Below are 21,538 nucleotides of genomic sequence, written 5' to 3'. Positions count from 1 at the left end.
TGAAATCTGCAGGAACTTCAAACCGGCTCTAGGAAACAGACTGAGAAAGCAGAGAAAAAGTGTCTCCTGCAACCCGTTCCCTTGGTGCTAGATGAACGAACGTCTCTTCACTTGCTCATTTCTGAGAGATAAGTGTGTGTGAAAGCCGTCCTTCACCTAGCTTGTTGGGAACACAAAGTTTCTTTTCAGTTGCAAACTCCATTCCATACATATATATGGGGAGGAACTAGCTCCAACTCGGTATTACAGTGAAATCTGCAGGAACTTCAAACCGGCTCTAGGAAACAGACTGAGAAAGCAGAGAAAAAGTGTCTCCTGCAACCCGTTCCCTTGGTGCTAGATGAACGAACGTCTCTCCACTTGCTCAGTTCCGAGAGATAAGTGTGTGTGAAAGCCGTCCTTCACCTAGCTTGTTGGGAACACAAAGTTCTTTTCAGTTGCAAACTCCATTCCAAACATATATATGGTGAGGTACTAGCTCCAATTCGGTTTTACAGTGAAAACTGCATGAACTTCAAACCGGCACTAGTAAACAGACTGAGAAAGCAGAGAAAAAGTGTCTCCTGCATCCTTTTCCATTGGTGCTAGATGAACGAACGTCTCTCCACTTGCTCAGTTCTGAGAGATAAGTGTGTGTGAAAGCGGTCCTTCACCTAGCTTGTTGGGAACACAAAGTTTCTTTTCAGTTGCAAACTCCATTCCATACATATATATGGGGAGGTACTAGCTCCAACTCGGTTTGACAGTGAAAACTGCAGGAAATTCAAACCGGCACTAGGAAACAGACTGAGAAAGCAGAGAAAAAGTGTCTCCTGCAACACGTTCCCTTGGTGCTAGATGAACGAACTTCTCTCCACTTGCTCAGTTCCGAGAGATAAGTGTGTGTGAAAGCCGTCCTTCACCTAGCTTGTTGGGAACACAAAGTTTCTTTTCAGTTGCAAACTCCATTCCATAAATATATATGGGGAGGTACTAGCTCCAACTCGGTTTGACAGTGAAAACTGCAGGAACTTCAAACCGGCACTAGGAAACAGACTGAGAAAGCAGAGAAAAAGTGTCTCCTGCAACCCGTTCCCTTGGTGCTAGATGAACGAACGTCTCTCCACTTGCTCAGTTCCGAGAGATAAGTGTGTGTGAAAGACGTCCTTCACCTAGCTTGTCGGGAACACAAAGTTTCTTTTCAGTTGCAAACATCATTCCATACATATATATGGGGAGGTACTAGCTCCAACACGGTTTGACAGTGAAAACTGCAGGAACTTCAAACCGGCCCTAGGAAACAGACTGAGAAAGCAGAGAAAAAGTGTCTCCTGCAACCCGTTCCATTGGTGCTAGATGAACGAACCTCTCTCCACTTGCTCAGTTCTGAGAGATAAGTGTGTGTGAAAGCGGTCCTTCACCTAGCTTGTTGGGAACCCAAAGTTCTTTTCAGTTGGAAACTCCATTCCATACATATATATGGGGAGGTACTAGCTCCAACTCGGTTTGAAAGTGAAAACTGCAGGAAATTCAAACCGGCACTAGGAAACAGAATGAGAAAGCAGAGAAAAAGTGTCTCCTGCATCCTTTTCCATTGGTGCTAGATGAACGAACGTCTCTCCACTTGCTCAGTTCTGAGAGATATGTGTGTGTGAAAGCGCTCCTTCACCTACCTTGTTGGGAACACAAAGTTTCTTTTCAGTTGCAAACTCCATTCCATACATATATATGGGGAGGTACTAGCTCCAACGCGGATTTACAGTGAAAACTGCAGGAACTTTAAACCGGCACTAGGAAACACACTGAGAAAGCAGAGAAAAAGTGTCTCCTGCAACCCGTTCCCTTGGTGCTAGATGAACGAACGTCTCTCCACTTGCTCATTTCTGAGAGATAAGTGTGTGTGAAAGCCGTCCTTCACCTAGCTTGTTGGGAACACAAAGTTTCTTTCCAGTTGCAAACACCACTCCAAACATATATACAGGGAGGTACTAGCTCCAACTCGGTTTTAAAGTGCAAACTGCAGGAACTTCAAACCGACACTAGGAAACAGACTGAGAAACCATAATAAAAGTTTCTCATGCAACCCCTTCCTTTGTGCTAGATGATCGAAAGTCTATACACATGCTCAGTTCTGAGATATATGTGTGTGTGAAAGCCGTACTTCACCCAGCTTGTTTTGAATACAAAGTTTCTGTTCAGTTGCAAACTCCGCTCCATAAATAACTATGGGTAGGTACTAGCTCCAACTGTGGTTTACAGTGAAAACTGCAGGAACTTCAAACCGGCACTACGAAACAGACTGAGAATCCAGAGAAAAAGTTTCTCCTGCAACCTGTTCAATTTGTGCTAACTGAACGAACGTCTGTCCACATGCTCATTTCTGAGAGATAAGTGTGTGTGATAGACGTCCTTCACCCAGCTTTTTGGGAACACAAATTTTCTTTCCAATTGCAAACTCCACTCCATACATATATATGAGGAGGTACTAACTCCAAGTCGGATTTACAGTGAAAACTGCAGGAACTTCTAACCGGCACTAGGAAACAGACTGAGAAACCAGAGTAAAAGTTTCTCCTGCCACCCGTTCCCTTGGTGCTAGATGAAGGAACTTCTCTCCACATGCCCAGTTCTGAGAGATAATTGTGTGTGAAAGCCGTCTTCACCTAGCTTGATGGGAACACAGAGATTGTTTGAGTTGCAAACTCCACTCCATACATATATATGGGGATGTACTAGCTCCAAATCGCGTTTACAGCGCAAACTGCAGGAACTTCAAACTGGAACTAGGAAACAGACTGAGAAATCAGAGTAAATATTTATACTGCAACCCGTTCCCTTTGCGCTAGATGAACAAACGACCCTCCCCATGCTCAGTTCTTAGAGATATGTGTGTGTGAATGCCATACTTCATCTAGCTTGTTGGGAATACAAAGTTACTTTTCAGTTGCAAACTCCACTCCATACATAACTATGGGGTGGTACTAGCTCCAACTCTGTTTTACAGTGAAAACTGCATGAAATTCAAACTGGCACTTGGAAACAGACTGAGAAACCAGAGTAAAATTTCTCCTGCAACCCGTTCCTTTTGTTCTAGATGAACGAACATCTGTCCACATGCTCAGTTCTGAGAGACATGGGTGTGTGATAGACGTGCTTCACACAGATTTTTGGGAACACATAGTTTCTTTCCAGTTGCAAACTCCATTCCATACATATATATGGGGAGGTACTATCTCCAACTCGGGTTTACAGTGAAAACTGCAGGAACTTAAAACTGGTATTAGGAAACAGACTGAGAAACCAGAGTTAATGTTTCTCCTGCAACACGTTCCCTTTGTGTTAGATGAAAGAACTTCTCTCCACATGCTCAGTTCTGAGGGAGAAGTGTGGTTGAAATCCGTACTTCACCTAGCTTGAAGGGAACACAACGATTTTTACGAGTTGCAAACCCCAATCCATACATATATATGGGGATGTAATAGCTTGAACTCGGGTTTACAGTGAAAACTGCAGGAACTTCATACCGGCACTAGGAAACAGACTGAGAATCCAGAGTATTAGCTTCCCTGCAACCCGTTCCCTTTATGCCAAATGAAGGAACATCTCTCCACAGCTCAGTTCTGAGAGATAAGAGTGTTTGAAAGCCATCTTCATCTAGCTTGATGGGAACACAAAGATTCTATTCAGTTGCAAACTCCACTCAATGCATATATATGGGGAGGTACTAACTCCAACTCAGGTTTACAGTGAAAACTACAGGAACTTCAAACCGGCCCTAGGAAACAGACTGAGAAACCAGACTAATAGTTTCCCTGCAACCAGTTTTTTGTGCTAGATGAACGAACGTCTCTCCACATGCTCATTTCTGAGAGATAAGTGTGTGTGAATGCCGCTTCACCTAGCTTGATGGGAACACAAAGATTCTTTTCAGTTGCAAACTCCACTCCATACATATATATGGGGAGGTACTAGCTCTGACTCGGGTTTAGAGTGAAAACTGCAGGAACTTCAAACCTGCACTAGGAAACGGACTGAGATACCAGAGTAAATGTTTCCCCTGCAACCCGTTCTTTTCTGCTAGATGAACAAACGTCTCTCCACATGCACAGTTCTGAGAGATAAATTTGTGTGAAAGCCGTACTTCCCCTATCTTGTTGGGAATACAAAGTTTCTTTTCAGTTGCAAACTCCACTCCATACATAAATATGGGGAGGTAGTAGCTCCAACACGTGTTTACAGAGAAATCTGCAGGAAATTCAAACCGGGACTAGGAAACAGACTGAGAATCCAGAGTAATAGTTTCTCCTGCATCCCGTTGACTTTTTGCTAGATGAACGAACGTCTCTCCACTTGCTCAGTTCTGAGAGATAAGTGTGTGTGAAAGCCGTCCTTCACCTAGCTTGTTGGAAACACAAAGTTTCTTTTCTGTTGCAAACTCCATTCCATACATATATATGGGGAGTTACTAGCTCCAACTCGGTTTTACAGTGAAAACTGTAGGAACTTCAAACCGGCACTATGAAACAGACTGAGAATGCAGAGAAAAAGTGTCACCTGCAACCAGTTCCCTTGGTGCTAGATGAACGAACGTCTCTCCACTTGCTCAGTTCTGAGAGATAAGTGTGTGTGAAAGCCGTCCTTCACCTAGCTTGTTGGGAACACAAAGTTTCTTTTCAGTTGCAAACACCATTCCATACATATATATGGGGAGGTACTAGCTCCAACTCAGTTTTACAGTGAAATCTGCAGGAACTTCTAACCGGCTCTAGGAAACAGACTGAGAAAGCAGAGAAAAAGTGTCTCCTGCAACCCGTTCCATTGGTGCTAGATGAACGAACGTCTCTCCACTTGCTCAGTTCTGAGAGATAAGTGTGTGTGAAAGCCGTCCTTCACGTAGCTTGTTGGGAACACAAAGTTTCTTTTCAGTTGCAAACTCCATTCCATACATATATATGGGGAGGTACTAGCTCCAACTCGTTTTTACAGTGAAAACTGCAGGAACTTTAAACCGGCACTAGGAAACAGACTGAGAAAGCAGAGAAAAAGTGTCTCCTGCAACCCGTTCCCTTGGTGCTAGATGAACGAACGTCTCTCCACTTGCTCATTTCTGAGAGATAAGTGTGTGTGAAAGCCGTCCTTCACCTAGCTTGTTGGGAACACAAAGTTTCTTTTCTGTTGCAAACTCCATTCCATACATATATATGGGGAGTTACAAGCTCCAAGTCGGTTTTACAGTGAAAAGTGTAGGAACTTCAAACCGGCACTAGGAAACAGACTGAGAATGCAGAGAAAAAGTGTCACCTGCAAACCTTTCCCTTGGTGCTAGATGAACGAACGTCTCTCCACTTGCTCAGTTCTGAGAGATAAGTGTGTGTGAAAGCCGTCCTTCACGTAGCTTGTTGGGAACACAAAGTTTCTTTTCAGTTGCAAACTCCATTCCATACATATATATGGGGAGGTACTAGCTCAAACTCGGTTTTACAGAGAAAACTGCAGGAACTTCAAACCGACACTAGGAAACAGACTGAGAAACCATAATAAAAGTTTCTCATGCAACCCCTTCCTTTGTGCTAGATGATCGAAAGTCTATACACATGCTCAGTTCTGAGATATATGTGTGTGTGAAAGCCGTACTTCACCCAGCTTGTTTTGAATACAAAGTTTCTGTTCAGTTGCAAACTCCGCTCCATAAATAACTATGGGTAGGTACTAGCTCCAACTGTGGTTTACAGTGAAAACTGCAGGAACTTCAAACCGGCACTACGAAACAGACTGAGAATCCAGAGAAAAAGTTTCTCCTGCAACCTGTTCAATTTGTGCTAACTGAACGAACGTCTGTCCACATGCTCATTTCTGAGAGATAAGTGTGTGTGATAGACGTCCTTCACCCAGCTTTTTGGGAACACAAATTTTCTTTCCAATTGCAAACTCCACTCCATACATATATATGAGGAGGTACTAACTCCAAGTCGGATTTACAGTGAAAACTGCAGGAACTTCTAACCGGCACTAGGAAACAGACTGAGAAACCAGAGTAAAAGTTTCTCCTGCCACCCGTTCCCTTGGTGCTAGATGAAGGAACTTCTCTCCACATGCCCAGTTCTGAGAGATAATTGTGTGTGAAAGCCGTCTTCACCTAGCTTGATGGGAACACAGAGATTGTTTGAGTTGCAAACTCCACTCCATACATATATATGGGGATGTACTAGCTCCAAATCGCGTTTACAGCGCAAACTGCAGGAACTTCAAACTGGAACTAGGAAACAGACTGAGAAATCAGAGTAAATATTTATACTGCAACCCGTTCCCTTTGCGCTAGATGAACAAACGACCCTCCCCATGCTCAGTTCTTAGAGATATGTGTGTGTGAATGCCATACTTCATCTAGCTTGTTGGGAATACAAAGTTACTTTTCAGTTGCAAACTCCACTCCATACATAACTATGGGGTGGTACTAGCTCCAACTCTGTTTTACAGTGAAAACTGCATGAAATTCAAACTGGCACTTGGAAACAGACTGAGAAACCAGAGTAAAATTTCTCCTGCAACCCGTTCCTTTTGTTCTAGATGAACGAACATCTGTCCACATGCTCAGTTCTGAGAGACATGGGTGTGTGATAGACGTGCTTCACACAGATTTTTGGGAACACATAGTTTCTTTCCAGTTGCAAACTCCATTCCATACATATATATGGGGAGGTACTATCTCCAACTCGGGTTTACAGTGAAAACTGCAGGAACTTAAAACTGGTATTAGGAAACAGACTGAGAAACCAGAGTTAATGTTTCTCCTGCAACACGTTCCCTTTGTGTTAGATGAAAGAACTTCTCTCCACATGCTCAGTTCTGAGGGAGAAGTGTGGTTGAAATCCGTACTTCACCTAGCTTGAAGGGAACACAACGATTTTTACGAGTTGCAAACCCCAATCCATACATATATATGGGGATGTAATAGCTTGAACTCGGGTTTACAGTGAAAACTGCAGGAACTTCATACCGGCACTAGGAAACAGACTGAGAATCCAGAGTATTAGCTTCCCTGCAACCCGTTCCCTTTATGCCAAATGAAGGAACATCTCTCCACAGCTCAGTTCTGAGAGATAAGAGTGTTTGAAAGCCATCTTCATCTAGCTTGATGGGAACACAAAGATTCTATTCAGTTGCAAACTCCACTCAATGCATATATATGGGGAGGTACTAACTCCAACTCAGGTTTACAGTGAAAACTACAGGAACTTCAAACCGGCCCTAGGAAACAGACTGAGAAACCAGACTAATAGTTTCCCTGCAACCAGTTTTTTGTGCTAGATGAACGAACGTCTCTCCACATGCTCATTTCTGAGAGATAAGTGTGTGTGAATGCCGCTTCACCTAGCTTGATGGGAACACAAAGATTCTTTTCAGTTGCAAACTCCACTCCATACATATATATGGGGAGGTACTAGCTCTGACTCGGGTTTAGAGTGAAAACTGCAGGAACTTCAAACCTGCACTAGGAAACGGACTGAGATACCAGAGTAAATGTTTCCCCTGCAACCCGTTCTTTTCTGCTAGATGAACAAACGTCTCTCCACATGCACAGTTCTGAGAGATAAATTTGTGTGAAAGCCGTACTTCCCCTATCTTGTTGGGAATACAAAGTTTCTTTTCAGTTGCAAACTCCACTCCATACATAAATATGGGGAGGTAGTAGCTCCAACACGTGTTTACAGAGAAATCTGCAGGAAATTCAAACCGGGACTAGGAAACAGACTGAGAATCCAGAGTAATAGTTTCTCCTGCATCCCGTTGACTTTTTGCTAGATGAACGAACGTCTCTCCACTTGCTCAGTTCTGAGAGATAAGTGTGTGTGAAAGCCGTCCTTCACCTAGCTTGTTGGAAACACAAAGTTTCTTTTCTGTTGCAAACTCCATTCCATACATATATATGGGGAGTTACTAGCTCCAACTCGGTTTTACAGTGAAAACTGTAGGAACTTCAAACCGGCACTATGAAACAGACTGAGAATGCAGAGAAAAAGTGTCACCTGCAACCAGTTCCCTTGGTGCTAGATGAACGAACGTCTCTCCACTTGCTCAGTTCTGAGAGATAAGTGTGTGTGAAAGCCGTCCTTCACCTAGCTTGTTGGGAACACAAAGTTTCTTTTCAGTTGCAAACACCATTCCATACATATATATGGGGAGGTACTAGCTCCAACTCAGTTTTACAGTGAAATCTGCAGGAACTTCTAACCGGCTCTAGGAAACAGACTGAGAAAGCAGAGAAAAAGTGTCTCCTGCAACCCGTTCCATTGGTGCTAGATGAACGAACGTCTCTCCACTTGCTCAGTTCTGAGAGATAAGTGTGTGTGAAAGCCGTCCTTCACGTAGCTTGTTGGGAACACAAAGTTTCTTTTCAGTTGCAAACTCCATTCCATACATATATATGGGGAGGTACTAGCTCCAACTCGTTTTTACAGTGAAAACTGCAGGAACTTTAAACCGGCACTAGGAAACAGACTGAGAAAGCAGAGAAAAAGTGTCTCCTGCAACCCGTTCCCTTGGTGCTAGATGAACGAACGTCTCTCCACTTGCTCATTTCTGAGAGATAAGTGTGTGTGAAAGCCGTCCTTCAACTAGCTTGTTGGGAACACAAAGTTTCTTTTCTGTTGCAAACTCCATTCCATACATATATATGGGGAGTTACTAGCTCCAACTCGGTTTTACAGTGAAAACTGTAGGAACATCAAACCGGCACTAGGAAACAGACTGAGAATGCAGAGAAAAAGTGTCACCTGCAAACCTTTCCCTTGGTGCTAGATGAACGAACGTCTCTCCACTTGCTCAGTTCTGAGAGATAAGTGTGTGTGAAAGCCGTCCTTCACGTAGCTTGTTGGGAACACAAAGTTTCTTTTCAGTTGCAAACTCCATTCCATACATATATATGGGGAGGTACTAGCTCAAACTCGGTTTTACAGAGAAAACTGCAGGAACTTCAAACCGGCACTAGGAAACAGACTGAGAAAGCAGAGAAAAAGTGTCTCCTGCAACCCGTTCCCTTGGTGCTAGATGAACGAACGTCTCTCCACTTGCTCAGTTCTGACAGATAAGTGTGTGTGAAAGCCGTCCTTCACGGAGCTTGTTGGGAACACAAAGTTTCTTTTCAGTTGCAAACTCCATTCCATACATATATATGGGTAGGTACTAGCTCCAACTCGGTTTTACAGTGAAATCTGCAGGAACTTCAAACCGGCTCTAGGAAACAGACTGAGAAAGCAGAGAAAAAGTGTCTCCTGCAACCCGTTCCCTTGGTGCTAGATGAACGAACGTCTCTTCACTTGCTCATTTCTGAGAGATAAGTGTGTGTGAAAGCCGTCCTTCACCTAGCTTGTTGGGAACACAAAGTTTCTTTTCAGTTGCAAACTCCATTCCATAAATATATATGGGGAGGTACTAGCTCCAACTCGGTTTGACAGTGAAAACTGCAGGAACTTCAAACCGGCACTAGGAAACAGACTGAGAAAGCAGAGAAAAAGTGTCTCCTGCAACCCGTTCCCTTGGTGCTAGATGAACGAACGTCTCTCCACTTGCTCAGTTCCGAGAGATAAGTGTGTGTGAAAGACGTCCTTCACCTAGCTTGTCGGGAACACAAAGTTTCTTTTCAGTTGCAAACATCATTCCATACATATATATGGGGAGGTACTAGCTCCAACACGGTTTGACAGTGAAAACTGCAGGAACTTCAAACCGGCCCTAGGAAACAGACTGAGAAAGCAGAGAAAAAGTGTCTCCTGCAACCCGTTCCATTGGTGCTAGATGAACGAACGTCTCTCCACTTGCTCAGTTCTGAGAGATAAGTGTGTGTGAAAGCGGTCCTTCACCTAGCTTGTTGGGAACCCAAAGTTCTTTTCAGTTGGAAACTCCATTCCATACATATATATGGGGAGGTACTAGCTCCAACTCGGTTTGAAAGTGAAAACTGCAGGAAATTCAAACCGGCACTAGGAAACAGAATGAGAAAGCAGAGAAAAAGTGTCTCCTGCATCCTTTTCCATTGGTGCTAGATGAACGAACGTCTCTCCACTTGCTCAGTTCTGAGAGATATGTGTGTGTGAAAGCGCTCCTTCACCTACCTTGTTGGGAACACAAAGTTTCTTTTCAGTTGCAAACTCCATTCCATACATATATATGGGGAGGTACTAGCTCCAACGCGGATTTACAGTGAAAACTGCAGGAACTTTAAACCGGCACTAGGAAACACACTGAGAAAGCAGAGAAAAAGTGTCTCCTGCAACCCGTTCCCTTGGTGCTAGATGAACGAACGTCTCTCCACTTGCTCATTTCTGAGAGATAAGTGTGTGTGAAAGCCGTCCTTCACCTAGCTTGTTGGGAACACAAAGTTTCTTTCCAGTTGCAAACACCACTCCAAACATATATACAGGGAGGTACTAGCTCCAACTCGGTTTTAAAGTGCAAACTGCAGGAACTTCAAACCGACACTAGGAAACAGACTGAGAAACCATAATAAAAGTTTCTCATGCAACCCCTTCCTTTGTGCTAGATGATCGAAAGTCTATACACATGCTCAGTTCTGAGATATATGTGTGTGTGAAAGCCGTACTTCACCCAGCTTGTTTTGAATACAAAGTTTCTGTTCAGTTGCAAACTCCGCTCCATAAATAACTATGGGTAGGTACTAGCTCCAACTGTGGTTTACAGTGAAAACTGCAGGAACTTCAAACCGGCACTACGAAACAGACTGAGAATCCAGAGAAAAAGTTTCTCCTGCAACCTGTTCAATTTGTGCTAACTGAACGAACGTCTGTCCACATGCTCATTTCTGAGAGATAAGTGTGTGTGATAGACGTCCTTCACCCAGCTTTTTGGGAACACAAATTTTCTTTCCAATTGCAAACTCCACTCCATACATATATATGAGGAGGTACTAACTCCAAGTCGGATTTACAGTGAAAACTGCAGGAACTTCTAACCGGCACTAGGAAACAGACTGAGAAACCAGAGTAAAAGTTTCTCCTGCCACCCGTTCCCTTGGTGCTAGATGAAGGAACTTCTCTCCACATGCCCAGTTCTGAGAGATAATTGTGTGTGAAAGCCGTCTTCACCTAGCTTGATGGGAACACAGAGATTGTTTGAGTTGCAAACTCCACTCCATACATATATATGGGGATGTACTAGCTCCAAATCGCGTTTACAGCGCAAACTGCAGGAACTTCAAACTGGAACTAGGAAACAGACTGAGAAATCAGAGTAAATATTTATACTGCAACCCGTTCCCTTTGCGCTAGATGAACAAACGACCCTCCCCATGCTCAGTTCTTAGAGATATGTGTGTGTGAATGCCATACTTCATCTAGCTTGTTGGGAATACAAAGTTACTTTTCAGTTGCAAACTCCACTCCATACATAACTATGGGGTGGTACTAGCTCCAACTCTGTTTTACAGTGAAAACTGCATGAAATTCAAACTGGCACTTGGAAACAGACTGAGAAACCAGAGTAAAATTTCTCCTGCAACCCGTTCCTTTTGTTCTAGATGAACGAACATCTGTCCACATGCTCAGTTCTGAGAGACATGGGTGTGTGATAGACGTGCTTCACACAGATTTTTGGGAACACATAGTTTCTTTCCAGTTGCAAACTCCATTCCATACATATATATGGGGAGGTACTATCTCCAACTCGGGTTTACAGTGAAAACTGCAGGAACTTAAAACTGGTATTAGGAAACAGACTGAGAAACCAGAGTTAATGTTTCTCCTGCAACACGTTCCCTTTGTGTTAGATGAAAGAACTTCTCTCCACATGCTCAGTTCTGAGGGAGAAGTGTGGTTGAAATCCGTACTTCACCTAGCTTGAAGGGAACACAACGATTTTTACGAGTTGCAAACCCCAATCCATACATATATATGGGGATGTAATAGCTTGAACTCGGGTTTACAGTGAAAACTGCAGGAACTTCATACCGGCACTAGGAAACAGACTGAGAATCCAGAGTATTAGCTTCCCTGCAACCCGTTCCCTTTATGCCAAATGAAGGAACATCTCTCCACAGCTCAGTTCTGAGAGATAAGAGTGTTTGAAAGCCATCTTCATCTAGCTTGATGGGAACACAAAGATTCTATTCAGTTGCAAACTCCACTCAATGCATATATATGGGGAGGTACTAACTCCAACTCAGGTTTACAGTGAAAACTACAGGAACTTCAAACCGGCCCTAGGAAACAGACTGAGAAACCAGACTAATAGTTTCCCTGCAACCAGTTTTTTGTGCTAGATGAACGAACGTCTCTCCACATGCTCATTTCTGAGAGATAAGTGTGTGTGAATGCCGCTTCACCTAGCTTGATGGGAACACAAAGATTCTTTTCAGTTGCAAACTCCACTCCATACATATATATGGGGAGGTACTAGCTCTGACTCGGGTTTAGAGTGAAAACTGCAGGAACTTCAAACCTGCACTAGGAAACGGACTGAGATACCAGAGTAAATGTTTCCCCTGCAACCCGTTCTTTTCTGCTAGATGAACAAACGTCTCTCCACATGCACAGTTCTGAGAGATAAATTTGTGTGAAAGCCGTACTTCCCCTATCTTGTTGGGAATACAAAGTTTCTTTTCAGTTGCAAACTCCACTCCATACATAAATATGGGGAGGTAGTAGCTCCAACACGTGTTTACAGAGAAATCTGCAGGAAATTCAAACCGGGACTAGGAAACAGACTGAGAATCCAGAGTAATAGTTTCTCCTGCATCCCGTTGACTTTTTGCTAGATGAACGAACGTCTCTCCACTTGCTCAGTTCTGAGAGATAAGTGTGTGTGAAAGCCGTCCTTCACCTAGCTTGTTGGAAACACAAAGTTTCTTTTCTGTTGCAAACTCCATTCCATACATATATATGGGGAGTTACTAGCTCCAACTCGGTTTTACAGTGAAAACTGTAGGAACTTCAAACCGGCACTATGAAACAGACTGAGAATGCAGAGAAAAAGTGTCACCTGCAACCAGTTCCCTTGGTGCTAGATGAACGAACGTCTCTCCACTTGCTCAGTTCTGAGAGATAAGTGTGTGTGAAAGCCGTCCTTCACCTAGCTTGTTGGGAACACAAAGTTTCTTTTCAGTTGCAAACACCATTCCATACATATATATGGGGAGGTACTAGCTCCAACTCAGTTTTACAGTGAAATCTGCAGGAACTTCTAACCGGCTCTAGGAAACAGACTGAGAAAGCAGAGAAAAAGTGTCTCCTGCAACCCGTTCCATTGGTGCTAGATGAACGAACGTCTCTCCACTTGCTCAGTTCTGAGAGATAAGTGTGTGTGAAAGCCGTCCTTCACGTAGCTTGTTGGGAACACAAAGTTTCTTTTCAGTTGCAAACTCCATTCCATACATATATATGGGGAGGTACTAGCTCCAACTCGTTTTTACAGTGAAAACTGCAGGAACTTTAAACCGGCACTAGGAAACAGACTGAGAAAGCAGAGAAAAAGTGTCTCCTGCAACCCGTTCCCTTGGTGCTAGATGAACGAACGTCTCTCCACTTGCTCATTTCTGAGAGATAAGTGTGTGTGAAAGCCGTCCTTCAACTAGCTTGTTGGGAACACAAAGTTTCTTTTCTGTTGCAAACTCCATTCCATACATATATATGGGGAGTTACTAGCTCCAACTCGGTTTTACAGTGAAAACTGTAGGAACATCAAACCGGCACTAGGAAACAGACTGAGAATGCAGAGAAAAAGTGTCACCTGCAAACCTTTCCCTTGGTGCTAGATGAACGAACGTCTCTCCACTTGCTCAGTTCTGAGAGATAAGTGTGTGTGAAAGCCGTCCTTCACGTAGCTTGTTGGGAACACAAAGTTTCTTTTCAGTTGCAAACTCCATTCCATACATATATATGGGGAGGTACTAGCTCAAACTCGGTTTTACAGAGAAAACTGCAGGAACTTCAAACCGGCACTAGGAAACAGACTGAGAAAGCAGAGAAAAAGTGTCTCCTGCAACCCGTTCCCTTGGTGCTAGAAGAACGAACGTCTCTCCACTTGCTCAGTTCTGACAGATAAGTGTGTGTGAAAGCCGTCCTTCACGGAGCTTGTTGGGAACACAAAGTTTCTTTTCAGTTGCAAACTCCATTCCATACATATATATGGGTAGGTACTAGCTCCAACTCGGTTTTACAGTGAAATCTGCAGGAACTTCAAACCGGCTCTAGGAAACAGACTGAGAAAGCAGAGAAAAAGTGTCTCCTGCAACCCGTTCCCTTGGTGCTAGATGAACGAACGTCTCTTCACTTGCTCATTTCTGAGAGATAAGTGTGTGTGAAAGCCGTCCTTCACCTAGCTTGTTGGGAACACAAAGTTTCTTTTCAGTTGCAAACTCCATTCCATACATATATATGGGGAGGAACTAGCTCCAACTCGGTATTACAGTGAAATCTGCAGGAACTTCAAACCGGCTCTAGGAAACAGACTGAGAAAGCAGAGAAAAAGTGTCTCCTGCAACCCGTTCCCTTGGTGCTAGATGAACGAACGTCTCTCCACTTGCTCAGTTCCGAGAGATAAGTGTGTGTGAAAGCCGTCCTTCACCTAGCTTGTTGGGAACACAAAGTTCTTTTCAGTTGCAAACTCCATTCCAAACATATATATGGTGAGGTACTAGCTCCAATTCGGTTTTACAGTGAAAACTGCATGAACTTCAAACCGGCACTAGTAAACAGACTGAGAAAGCAGAGAAAAAGTGTCTCCTGCATCCTTTTCCATTGGTGCTAGATGAACGAACGTCTCTCCACTTGCTCAGTTCTGAGAGATAAGTGTGTGTGAAAGCGGTCCTTCACCTAGCTTGTTGGGAACACAAAGTTTCTTTTCAGTTGCAAACTCCATTCCATACATATATATGGGGAGGTACTAGCTCCAACTCGGTTTGACAGTGAAAACTGCAGGAAATTCAAACCGGCACTAGGAAACAGACTGAGAAAGCAGAGAAAAAGTGTCTCCTGCAACACGTTCCCTTGGTGCTAGATGAACGAACTTCTCTCCACTTGCTCAGTTCCGAGAGATAAGTGTGTGTGAAAGCCGTCCTTCACCTAGCTTGTTGGGAACACAAAGTTTCTTTTCAGTTGCAAACTCCATTCCATAAATATATATGGGGAGGTACTAGCTCCAACTCGGTTTGACAGTGAAAACTGCAGGAACTTCAAACCGGCACTAGGAAACAGACTGAGAAAGCAGAGAAAAAGTGTCTCCTGCAACCCGTTCCCTTGGTGCTAGATGAACGAACGTCTCTCCACTTGCTCAGTTCCGAGAGATAAGTGTGTGTGAAAGACGTCCTTCACCTAGCTTGTCGGGAACACAAAGTTTCTTTTCAGTTGCAAACATCATTCCATACATATATATGGGGAGGTACTAGCTCCAACACGGTTTGACAGTGAAAACTGCAGGAACTTCAAACCGGCCCTAGGAAACAGACTGAGAAAGCAGAGAAAAAGTGTCTCCTGCAACCCGTTCCATTGGTGCTAGATGAACGAACGTCTCTCCACTTGCTCAGTTCTGAGAGATAAGTGTGTGTGAAAGCGGTCCTTCACCTAGCTTGTTATGAACCCAAAGTTCTTTTCAGTTGGAAACTCCATTCCATACATATATATGGGGAGGTACTAGCTCCAACTCGGTTTGAAAGTGAAAACTGCAGGAAATTCAAACCGGCACTAGGAAACAGAATGAGAAAGCAGAGAAAAAGTGTCTCCTGCATCCTTTTCCATTGGTGCTAGATGAACGAACGTCTCTCCACTTGCTCAGTTCTGAGAGATATGTGTGTGTGAAAGCGCTCCTTCACCTACCTTGTTGGGAACACAAAGTTTCTTTTCAGTTGCAAACTCCATTCCATACATATATATGGGGAGGTACTAGCTCCAACGCGGATTTACAGTGAAAACTGCAGGAACTTTAAACCGGCACTAGGAAACACACTGAGAAAGCAGAGAAAAAGTGTCTCCTGCAACCCGTTCCCTTGGTGCTAGATGAACGAACGTCTCTCCACTTGCTCATTTCTGATAGATAAGTGTGTGTGAAAGCCGTCCTTCACCTAGCTTGTTGGGAACACAAAGTTTCTTTTCAGTTGCAAACTCCATTCCATACATATATATGGGGAGGAACTAGCTCCAACTCGGTTTTACAGTGAAATCTGCAGGAACTTCAAACCGGCTCTAGGAAACAGACTGAGAAAGCAGAGAAAAAGTGTCTCCTGCATCCTTTTCCATTGGTGCTAGATGAACGAACGTCTCTCCACTTGCTCAGTTCTGAGAGATAAGTGTGTGTGAAAGCGCTCCTTCACCTAGCTTGTTGGGAACACAAAGTTTCTTTTCAGTTGCAATCTCCATTCCATACATATATATGGGGAGGTACTAGTTCCAACTCTGTTTTACAGTGAAATCTGCAGGAACTTCAAACCGGCTCTAGGAAACAGACTGAGAAAGCAGAGAAAAAGTGTCTCCTGCAACCCGTTCCATTGGTGCTAGATGAACGAACGTCTCTCCACTTGCTCAGTTCTGAGAAATAAGTGTGTGTGAAAGCCGTCCTTCAACAACCTTGTTGGGAACACAAAGTTTCTTTTCAGTTGCAAACTCCATTCCATACATATATATGGGGAGGTACTAGCTCCAACTCGGTTTGACGGTGAAAACTGCAGGAACTTCAAAAAGGCACTAGGAAACAGACTGAGAAAGCAGAGAAAAAGTGTCTCCTGCAACACGTTCCCTTGGTCCTAGATGAACGAACTTCTCTCCACTTGCTCAATTCCGAGAGATAAGTGTGTGTGAAAGCCGTCCTTCACCTATCTTGTTGGGAACACAAAGTTTCTTTTCAGTTGCAAACTCCATTCCATACATATATATGGGGAGGTACAAGCTCCAACTCGGTTTTACAGTGAAAACTGCAGGAACTTCAAACCGGCATAAGGAAACAGACTGAGAAAGCAGAGAAAAAGTGTCTCCTGCAACCCGTTCCCTTGGTGCTAGATGAACGAACGTCTCTCCACTTGCTCATTTCTGAGAGATAAGTGTGTGTGAAGCCGTCCTTCACCTAGCTTGTCGGGAACACAAATTTTCTTTTCAGTTGCAAACACCATTCCATACATATATATGGGGAGGTACTAGCTCCAACTCGGTTTGACAGTGAAAACTGCAGGAACTTTAAACCGGCACTAGGAAACACACTGAGAAAGCAGAGAAAAAGTGTCTCCTGCAACCCGTTCCCTTGGTGCTAGATGAACGAACGTCTCTCCACTTGCTCATTTCTGAGAGATAAGTGTGTGTGAAAGCCGTCCTTCACTTAGCTTGTTGGGAACACAAAGTTTCTTTTCAGTTGCAAACTCCATTCCATACATATATATGGGCAGGAACTAGCTCCAACTCGGTTTTACAGTGAAATCTGCAGGAACTTCAAACCGGCTCTAGGAAACAGACTGAGAAAGAAGAGAAAAAGTTTCTCCTGCATCCTTTTCCATTGGTGCTAGATGAACGAACGTGTCTCCACTTGCTCAGTTCTGAGATATAAGTGTGTGTGAAAGCCGTCCTTCACCTAGCTTGTTGGGAACACAAAGTTCTTTTCAGTTGCAAACTCCATTCCTTACATATATATGGGGAGGTACTAGCTCCAACTCGGTTTTACAGTGAAAACTGCTGGAACTTCAAACCGGCACTAGGAAACAGAATGAGAAAGCAGAGAAAAAGTGTCTCCTGCATCCTTTTCCATTGGTGCTAGATGAACGAACGTCTCTCCACTTGCTCAGTTCTGAGAGATAAGTGTGTGTGAAAGCGCTCCTTCACCTAGCTTGTTGGGAACACAAAGTTTCTTTTCAGTTGCAAACTCCATTCCATACATATATATGGGGATTTACTAGCTCCAACTCTGTTTGACAGTGAAAACTGCAGGAACTTCAAACCGGCACTAGGAAACAGACTGAGAAAGCAGAGAAAGAGTGTCTCCTGCAACCCGTTCCCTTGGTGCTAGATGAACGAACGTCTCTCCACTTGCTCAGTTCCGAGAGATAAGTGTGTGTGAAAGACGTCCTTCACCTAGCTTGTCGGGAACACAAAGTTTCTTTTCAGTTGCAAACACCATTCCATAAATATATATGGGAAGGTACTAGCTCCAACTCGGTTTTACAGTGAAAACTGCAGGAACTTCAAACCGGCACTAGGAAACAGACTGAGAAAGCAGAGAAAAAGTGTCTCCTGCATCCTTTTCCATTGGTGCTAGATGAACGAACGTCTCTCCACTTGCTCAGTTCTGAGAGATAAGTGTGTGTGAAAGCGGTCCTTCACCTAGCTTGTTGGGAACACAAAGTTTCTTTTCAGTTGCAAACCCCATTCCATACATATATATGGGGAGGTACTAGCTCCAACACGTTTTGACAGTGAAAACTGCAGGAACTTCAAACCGGCACTAGGAAACAGACTGAGAAAGCAGAGAAAAAGTGTCTCCTGCAACACGTTCCCTTGGTGCTAGATGAACGAACTTCTCTCCACTTGCTCAGTTCCGAGAGATAAGTGTGTGTGAAAGCCGTTCTTCACCTAGCTTGTTGGGAACACAAAGTTTCTTTTCAGTTGCAAACTCCATTCCATACATATATATGGGGAGATACTAGCTCCAACTCGGTTTTACAGTGAAAACTGCAGGAACTTCAAACCGGCATAAGGAAACAGACTGAGAAAGCAGAGAAAAAGTGTCTCCTGCAACCCGTTCCCTTGGTGCTAGATGAACGAACGTCTCTCCACTTGCTCAGTTCTGATAGATATGTGTGTGTAAAAGCCGTACTTCACCTAGCTTGTTGAGAACACAAAGTTTCTTTTCAGTTGCAAACATCATTCCATACATATATATGGGGAGGTACTAGCTCCAACTCGGTTTTACAGTGAAAACTGCAGGAACTTCAAACCGGCACTAGGAAACAGACTGAGAAAGCAGAGAAAACGTGTCTCCTGCAACCCGTTCCCTTGGTGCTAGATGAATGAACGTCTCTCCACTTGCTCCGTTCCGAGAGATAAGTGTGTGTGAAAGCCGTCCTTCACCTTGCTTGTCGGGAACACAAAGTTTCTTTTCAGTTGCAAACACCATTCCATACATATATATGGGGAGGTACTAGCTCCAACTCGGTTTGACAGTGAAAACTGCAGGAACTTCTAACAGGCTCTAGGAAACAGACTGAGAAAGCAGAGAAAAAGTGTCTCCTGCAACCCGTTCCATTGGTGCTAGATGAACGAACGTCTCTCCACTTGCTCAGTTCTGAGAGGTAAGTGTGTGTGAAAGCGGTCCTTCACCTAGCTTGTTGGGAACACAAAGTTTCTTTTCAGTTGCTAACTCCATTCCATACATATATATGGGGAGGTACTAGCTCCAACTCGGTTTTACAGAGAAAACTGCAGGAACTTCAAACCGGCACTAGGAAACAGACTGAGAAAGCAGAGAAATAGTGTCTCCTGCAACCCGTTCCCTTGGTGCTAGATGAACGAACGTCTCTCCACTTGCTCAGTTCTGAGAGATAAGTGTGTGTGAAAGCCGTCCTTCACCTAGCTTGTTGGGAACACAAAGTTTCTTTTCAGTTGCAAACTCCATTCCATACATATATATGGGGAGGTACTAGCTCCAACTCTGTTTTACAGTGAAAACTGCAGGAACTTCAAACCGGCACTAGGAAACAGACTGAGAAAGCAGAGAAAAAGTGTCTCCTGCATCCTTTTCCATTGGTGCTAGATGAACGAACGTCTCTCCACTTGCTCAGTTCTGAGAGATAAGTGTGTGTGAAAGCGGTCCTTCACCTAGCTTGTTGGGAACACAAAGATTCTGTTCAGTTGCAATCCCCATTCCATACATATATATGGGGAGGTACTAGCTCCAACTCGGTTTGACAGTGAAAACTGAAGGAAATTCAAACCGGCACTAGGAAACAGACTGAGAAAGCAGAGAAAAAGTGTTTCCTGCAACACGTTCCCTTGGTGCTAGATGAACGAACTTCTCTCCACTTGCTCAGTTCCGAGAGATAAGTGTGTGTGAAAGCCGTCCTTCACCTAGCTTGTTGGGAAAACAAAGTTTCTTTTCATTTGCAAACTCCATTCCATACATATATATGGGGAGGAACTAGCTCCAACTCGGTTTGACAGTGAAAACTGCAGGAACTTCAAACCGGCATAAGGAAACAGACTGAGAAAGCAGAGAAAAAGTGTCTCCTGCAACCCGTTCCCTTGGTGCTAGATGAACGAACGTCTCTCCACTTGCTCAGTTCCGAGAGATAAGTGTGTGTAAAAGCCGTCCTTCACCTAGCTTGTTGAGAACACAAAGTTTCTTTTCAGTTGCAAACATCATACCATTCATATATATGGGGAGGTACTAGCTCCAACTCGGTTTTACAGTGAAAACTGCAGGAACTTCAAACCGGCACTAGGAAACAGACTGAGAAAGCAGAGAAAAAGTGTCTCCTGCAACCCGTTCCCTTGGTGCTAGATGAACGAACGTCTCTCCACTTGCTCAGTTCCGAGAGATAAGTGTGTGTGAAAGCCGTCCTTCACCTAGCTTGTTGGGAACACAAAGTTTCTTTTCAGTTGCAAACTCCATTCCATACATATATATGGGGAGGTACTAGCTCCAACTCTGTTTTACAGTGAAAACTGCAGGAACTTCAAACCGGCACTAGGAAACAGACTGAGAAAGCAGAGAAAAAGTGTCTCCTGCATCCTTTTCCATTGGTGCTAGATGAACGAACGTCTATCCACTTGCTAATTTCTGAGAGATAAGTGTGTGTGAAAGCGGTCCTTCACCTAGCTTGTTGGGAACACAAAGTTTCTTTTCAGTTGCAAACTCCATTCCATACTTATATATGGGGTGGTACTAGCTCCAACCCTGTTTGACAGTGATAACTGCAGGAAATTCAAACCGGCACTAGGAAACAGACTGAGAAAGCAGAGAAAAAGTGTCTCCTGCAACACGTTCCCTTGGTGCTAGATGAACGAACTTCTCTCCACTTGCTCAGTTCCGAGAGATAAGTGTGTGTGAAAGCCGTCCTTCACCTAGCTTGTTGGGAACACAAAGTTTCTTTTCAGTTGCAAACTCCATTCCATACATATATATGGGGAGGTACTAGCTCCAACTCGGTTTTACAGTGAAAACTGCAGGAACTTCAAACCGGCATAAGGAAACAGACTGAGAAAGCTGAGAAAAAGTGTCCCTGCAACCCGTTCCCTTGGTGCTAGATGAACGAACTTCTCTCCACTTGCTCAGTTCCGAGAGATAAGTGAGTGTAAAAGCCGTCCTTCACCTAGCTTGTTGAGAACACAAAGTTTCTTTTCAGTTGCAAACATCATTCCATACATATATATGGGGAGGTTCTAGCTCCAACTCGGTTTTACAGTGAAAACTGCAGGAACTTCAAACCGGCACTAGGAAACAGACTGAGAAAGCAGAGAAAAAGTGTCTCCTGCAACCCGTTCTCTTGGTGCTAGATGAACGAACGTCTCTCCACTTGCTCAGTTCTGAGATATAAGTGTGTGTGAAAGCCGTCCTTCACCTAGCTTGTCGGGAA

The sequence above is a fragment of the Camelus dromedarius genome, chromosome 15 (assembly GCF_036321535.1).
Source record: "Camelus dromedarius isolate mCamDro1 chromosome 15, mCamDro1.pat, whole genome shotgun sequence".
NCBI lineage: Eukaryota > Metazoa > Chordata > Mammalia > Artiodactyla > Camelidae > Camelus > Camelus dromedarius.
This window is presented reverse-complemented; position numbering follows the sequence as displayed.